Below are 7337 nucleotides of genomic sequence, written 5' to 3' on the forward strand. Positions count from 1 at the left end.
TGCTTAGAAGCCACACAAGCAAAAAGGAGTATATAAATTAAATAGAAAATAAATAGATCGCCTCAATGCAAGGGGAGATCTCAGCCCATCAGGTCTCCCATGTGTAGGCATTTTCTGTGCCTACACTGCTTTGCAGGGGCCTGAAAGTACTCCTGTCCACAAATGGAAACAGCAGTCTACATACTAATACATATCCTAGTGTGGATTCAGCCTAAGGTAGTGGATAATTAATGGGACTTCTGTCATGATGACTAACTAGTTCTATTGATTTCAGTGGGCACTAAGGTAACCTAATTTAGACTGGAATGGAGTCAACCCACTGGAATTGGCTGCATGGTGACTGTTTCAAAATCATGCACATCGCTTCTCTCCCCGTGGCTATCTAGTCATGTGCATTTGCAGAAGTTGCCTGCAATTATTTAAAATCAAAATTTGTGATGGCATCCGAAAAGCTTAAACTTATGACTATGGGCTACATTTATCCAGTTGACTGACTCACAGGATTTTCAAGTATTCCCGGACTGAATGGCTGTATAGATTGACCCAAAACCTCCCATTCTCCTACTCAGAGCTCTATACAAATTCATCTTTTATTGATCCTCTTTGTTCTGCTTTTTCCTTCTTCACCGCTATCCATCAAGATACCTCCAATCTGTGGATGCGAACAAAGACCAAATTACATTAATGCGGTTTTCAGGTGAAAAAGCTTTTGGACCTTCTGATTATGAGAAGCCAATTCCTGTTGCAGCTATAATATATCTCCAGAATTGCATGCATTCTGCAGTTCTGTGCAAGCTAGACAAAGCAGGGAATCTTTTTTAAGAATCCCAGTGTTTGTGTGTTGTTTTAAAAGGTAGGTTTCTACCTCTCATGGCTGAGAATATATGCACAGATGTTTAAAGCCACTTCCTACAAAAAACTCTAAATATGACTGCCACCAGTCAAGGGTGGGACTCCAGTGTCTTAAACAACTCCTAGCTTCTTCCAAGGACTGGTGGTAGCGCACTACATTACACACACACACACACACACACACACACACAAACCCCTTTTGTAAATCTGCTTAGCGTGTATAATTTATTCCAGTTACAGAATTCAATCTTTTCTGGTAAGTTTTTTTTTCTTAGCACAGAATTAAGGTTACCTTGGCACAGCTTAAAAATGAAATTATAGCCCAGTGTTTGCATAGCCATATATTGTGTTCCCTCTAGGAGAATAGATTCCGTAGCTTGCAGTGGCTATATTATTTTCATCAACTCTCCAGCTATTCTCTGTTCTATTAAATCTCTCTCTTTCTCATTTCTGTAGTTCTTTATTACCCCTCCCCTTACTGCTGTTTTCTTAATTTAATTTTCAGATCTATAATAGTTCTGTAAATCATTAGCAGATATAGTTTCCACAAATGTGATATGCCTAATAAAGCTGTACGATATATGTATTTTTTCCCAGGCTCGAGCAATTCATGTAGATGTGATACTAAAGCCAACAAGTGCTTTCCCATCTTTCAGATTCTGGTTTGCTGATATAAATCTAATCAACAAAGACCGGCTGACATGTTTGTGGGGTTGGAGTCCAGCCAATACAAGGATGTTGTCTGGTTGTGCTTATGCATTTACAGGAGGGATGGGGAAACTGTGGTCCTCCTGATCTTGCTGGAATCCAGCTCCCACCATCCTTGACCACCAGACATGGGTGCCCAGAAATATCTTGAGGGCCACAGGTTTCCCATCCTTGGCTGGACCTAGACACATCAAAGAAGCGTTTCACTTAAACATGTTTTAAGCTTTGCATGAGAAATCAGGATGGCACAAACCAGTACTCCACAGCGCCATCTGGTGTCACAGTTTTAGAATGCATAAACAACACATATAAAGAGCCTTTTCTTTGCCAACGTAGCTGAGTCCCCTGCTTAACATTTTTCAGCTGAAGTTTTCTGAGTGTGTCAAGATTCTGGATGGTTCAATAAGAACATAAGAAGAAATGATGAACTAGTCTAGGGTCCCATCCTCACAGTTGCCAACCAGAGCCCTGTGGGAAACCTGCAAGCAGAACCTGAGCACAAAAAATTTCTCCCTCCCTGCAGTTTCCAGCAACTGGTATTCACTGGTATGACTGGTATGACTGTGGAGGCAGAGCAGAGACATCATGGCTAGTAGCCATGGAGCCAAGTACTGATGTAACCCTTTTAAGTTGTGTAAGATTATAATTTGGCAGACCTGATGTGACACACTTTGCATTGAAAGCATACTTTAATTGTCATTAAATAGTATCTTGAGGGTTAATCATGATCACAGAAGAGTTAAAGTTAAATATCTAGATGGTAAAACCACACATTAATTCTTTCCTGCACTAGTTATTCCCAAGTCTTTTAAAAAAGCAAACAAATTGGACCACTGATTCCCATTTATTCAGTATTTTTTAATATGCTTCTTGCTTTTCTAACTTTATGGTCAGTGACCCCCAGCTGTTCACACAACTTTGTAATTAACTTAGCTTAATTGGTTTATGATCCACCTTCCAGTATTGGTCTTAAAGGATTCTTGCAATTGTAATTATATAGAAAACTTATGTCTGAAATTCTCCAAGAACTCAAGAACCTTTAGTGTAAATTAAAAGGAACAATAGTGATTAGCAACTAAATTTAGTCAAATACTTTCATTAATAATAGTGATATCTCTAATGTTTCCTTGCTTTCCAACATTCCCACCAAATATGAAAAAAATGCACTCTCTTTCCTTACAGAACCACTGGCGTACCACTTTACTATTGAATTTGTTTTTTTTGTGTGGTACAGACCCTAGCTATGTGATGACACAACTGAACTCTGGTTTCATTTCCTCCTCCCACCCCAGTATAGGTTCATATTTTTATTTTTGTCTGTAGTGCTGATCTGCAGTACATTACACTCGCAGCTTATGCACATTTAACTTTATCACTTTGCAAACATTAAAAAATAAGAGAGGGCAGGTGTTTGGGGGAAAACAACTTTGGCAGCCCCACCTGCCATTGCACCCAAAATATTTTAACAATATGCAATTTTGTCTTTAGGCACGACCCCCAGAATGTAACCTCTACGTAAGTTGCAGCCTTACTGTAGTATGTAGTGACTTTCTCATAATAGAGTAAGTCAGTGGTATAGCGTGGGTTGCTGGGGCCCGGGATGGGACAGGTGTGGGCAGGGGGGTGGGGGGTGGACTGGGCAACTGGGGTGGGGGCACATGCATGGAGCCTGTGTGAAGGGTGTACAGAGCCTGCCTCCCAACAGGCTCTTCACCTGCTGCCTCCACCTGCCCACTAAACAAACCCACCTGCTGCCACACCTCAACTGCTATGGCTCTGTGCCTGTTGTGGGGGTGCCTGATTGCGCCCAATAAAAAATGTACACCTGTGGCCATGCCCCCCCCCTGGCACCCCACCCTATGCCTCTGGAACAAGTACCATGTGTATTATGGGACTCAGGCACAAGATTGGTCAGGGGGGGAAATCTCACACTCAGTGGTTCCACATGCATTGAGTAACCAGGGAAGGACAAATTGGTCATTTTTGGTTTCTCTCTATTTATCATTTTCCAGTCTTAAGTTCAGAGCACCACATTTATGTATTTTTGATGTTTTATTATTATTTTTAGTCCTCGTGAAAATTTGTCAGTGTTCTGGTGCAAATTTCTCCTCGTATATACATTTGAGTATGCAATTTTGCCCAATAACACACATTTTGCAAGCAACTTTCTCTAACATAATGCATTTCACTGGATGCTTTTGTTAGCTTATGCATTTTAATGCACACTTTCTCCTAATATACACATTTTTGCATCCATTGGTTGGCTGGAGAACCATGTCGCAAAATTCTGAGAAGTGGTCATTCATTCACATGTTGTTTGAGAAAGTGAGAACTGGGTGGGTTCACATTAAAATCCAGTCCAAATCAAATTTCCTTTCAATCCCTGTGACTAACCAAGAAATATTGTATGGATGTGGGTCAATTACTTCCCCAGGGCAATGTCCAGGTATGGACAGAAAAAGGTAAATCCCAAATGCAGAAAAACCTGATGTCAAAAAGAAATACAAAAAACAACAACAACAAAAAACTCCCAAGCAAACCCATAATGAAGTCAGACCTTCAGCTAAGGCTCTATATTTCTAATACATATGTAGGGCATTTCTTGAAAACCCTTTTACATTCTTAAAGTTTTCAAATAATTATCTAGCTGGGGAAAAAATATTAGCTAGTTTGCTGATGCTGAAAATCCGTTTCTAAGTGGCGCACAGCATAATAGACCAGATTTGGCATCTTTAAGAGGATTGAGGACCTTGAAGATAGCTCTTGTGACATATTCTTGCTTTACCAAAATGTGGCTCTTGAAGTCTTAATGTCATACATTCCCCCCCCTCTAGTGTGACAGTTTTGCTTATTAATCATGTGAATTGTAAATTCCAACCCTCCGTTCTGTAGGTTTTGAATTAATGTGCAACTGTTTAAAATAACTGGCATCACACAGAGTACTTATCAATGTTTTTACCTGAAACTTTGCATTTTCAGCTTCACATGTAATACCGACCTTTCTTCTTCTTCCTCCTTCTCCTCCTCTCATTTTCTTTCATTTGACATTGTAGAAACCATCACATCTTCAACTGTTAAGAGTCTGGGAAGGCCCTGTAGCTCATTTGTGGAGCTCTGAATATAGAAGATCCCATCCCATTTGCATCTCCACTTAAAATAATCCGAGGAGGAGGACTGGAAAGACACCAGCTCAGATCCTTGGAGACCTGCTGCCCATCAGGGTAGATCAGCGTAGCCAATGGCATGCTAAACTACAGTTCCCACCATCAAAGGGTTGAAAAAAAATGTCCATCATTGGGGATGCAGGCCTGGGTTGGTTATATACAAGGCAGCTTCATGCATTCAAGCACAATCCCCCAGCCTCTACATTCAAAGTAGGATTTGACATGAGCAGTTGTCCTGCAGTTTCCATGAAATATCTCCCTCCTCCAGATAAACCCCCTCCTCTTCTCAATATGTACAGTTTAAGCCATTTGGAAACATCAGCAATGCTTTTGGAAAGTGCTTATTTTTAGAAATGATGAGCAAACTTACAGGAATGGCAAGGAAAAACAAGAGAAGAAAAAGCTTACTACGACATAATTTGTTGTCTTAGTATAAAATCAAATCTAATCTAGGTATAATGGATATAAGTCTATGATCCCCAAACGGAATATATTACTCAACAGTGGCAAAACTCTGGCTTTACTGCCAAGTTGACTGCTGAATCATTTAAAGAATGGCTTAGTGCCCAAGGCTCAATTTCTGTTGTGTGAGGAGTCCTGTCTTCCAAGTTTAAATATTCTTTCTTCTTATTTAAATGTATTCATGTTCTTCCTAATTCTCTCTTTTTTAGATGTCCCAACTGTGACTTCATTAAATTTCTCCTTCCCCTACAGCACTTGCTAGTCTTGACTCTTCATGAGCTCTGATCGAGTACAAAGGTAGCTCATTTAAGTTTCTCCTTTGCTACAATCCCCATGTATCATGTTTCTCTGGGATTATTTTGAAAAGTTTCATTTTAGCAGAACTATCAGGATTGAGGGCTTTGATCTACAACTTGGCTGTTGTGGAAATGAGCCAATCCCCGGAAGGGAGTAGTCACTTGCCATACACACCCTGCTAATGTTTTATCTGTTATGGCTATATATTTCTGCCTCTCCTAGTTGCCTTCACAGAAGAAAAACTGGGACAGAAGGAGTGCTTCAGTCCACCCAGCGAGTCTGTCTGCAGCCAAGCTTGCAGTTTGTCTTTCCCCCAAACCACTTTGCTGTTTCTGATTGACTAGCTATTGGTATCAACCATCTCTCTCTCTCTCCCCCCCCCCGCCCTTAAAGTATGTCCCAGTTCTGCATGTCTGCAACAGCATTGCATTTTTTATTTTATTTTACTAATGATACTTAGGTCACATCCACACTGTACATCTAAAGCACATGGTTCTCCTCAAAGAATTCTGGGAACTGTAGATTGGTTCAGGTGCTGGGAATTGTAGCTCTATGAGGGGTAAACTGCAGTTCCTAGGGTTCTTCGTGGGAAGGCATGTTGGTGGTATAAATGTCCTTTAAATGTGCTGCTCATCCATAGAAGAGCTCAGAAATACCTGTGTGTGTTATGTGCCATGCAGGAAACAAACCAGCCCCATTTCAGCAGTGGAAATGCCTTATGTGCCTTATTTCATGTCTCTAATTGTAAGAGTTCAATCTCTCACTTTCTACTGCACTTCCTGCTTGCCTAATCTTTGCTAGCCATTAATAGATGCATCTGTTTATATCCGAAGTCTCTTGGGCCATCTCTAGAGTTTCTATGGTGATTTCCTTGGATTTGAACCAGCCCTAGTTCTGCGAACTAGATCTGACCCTGATCATCCTAACACACATGGCAACTCCCATCCTCCTAGCGCTGCCTATTGCCAAGGCTTTGTCACAGCCACTCGTCCCATCTTAAAAAGCAACCAGGAAGTATATTACAGAGCCAGACAACTGGGCAGATGAGAAATCTCAGTGAGAAAACTTTGGAGAGGAATGTTGCCGTTCATATATGTGATCTGTAAGATTTAGTTACCACTGATGGATTAACCTGATCAGTGTTCTTAAATCTGACCATAGAAAGGTCACAATTTAATACTTTTCTACATGGTCATGTCAACTCAGTCTCGTCTCAAATAACGCTGCTCCTTGGACATTATGGGAATGGTATGTCAGCCAGTCCCCAGAGTCCCCCGCTAACAAAAACAGAATCGTTTTGTAAACATTGGAACTCATCTTTCGGCGGTTTTAAGTTCAGCTGTTTATATACTTTTCTGCGATGCAAAGGATTGTTGATGGCCCTGCTAGTATATGAAAATTGGTTCGAGCCAGAAAAGAATTTGGAATATGAATTGGCTCTCCCCACAACCTTAAGAATGCTGAAAACCGAGCTGAAGCACATTAGCACTGTGAAGTACATTAGACCGGAGGAGCAAATATACTTACTTATAACAAGGTGCTTAAGGAGGTGTCTGTGGTTCGCCTTCCACCCAATTGTATCCTCACAACTAAGGGGGTAGACAAGGTGGTGCCTCCAGATGTTGTTGAACTCCAACTCCCATCAGCCCCACCCAGTAGGGATAATGGGAGCTATAGTGCCATGATATCTGTAGAGCACTAGACAATGCTATGCTGGCATTCTGTGTACTTTGTAATATTAAATACTGGGACAAACAATGGGGAGGATTGGTGCCTTCCTGTTCTGCTTGTGGAAACACAATACAGTGGTACCTCAGGTTACAGACTCTTCAGGTTACAGACTCCACTAACCTG

The 7337-nt window shown here is 41.0% G+C and overlaps 1 protein-coding gene across 2 annotated transcripts in view; it reads left to right on the forward strand.

Moving 5' to 3' along the window:
• ZNF385D (zinc finger protein 385D) overlaps nt 1-7337 on the forward strand; it is a 549735-nt gene that overhangs the window by 135911 nt on the left and 406487 nt on the right. The gene's annotated exons all lie outside the window — the stretch shown is intronic.

The sequence above is a fragment of the Podarcis melisellensis genome, assembly GCF_964234715.1.
Source record: "Podarcis melisellensis genome assembly, chromosome: 12".
Classification (NCBI taxonomy): domain Eukaryota; kingdom Metazoa; phylum Chordata; class Lepidosauria; order Squamata; family Lacertidae; genus Podarcis; species Podarcis melisellensis.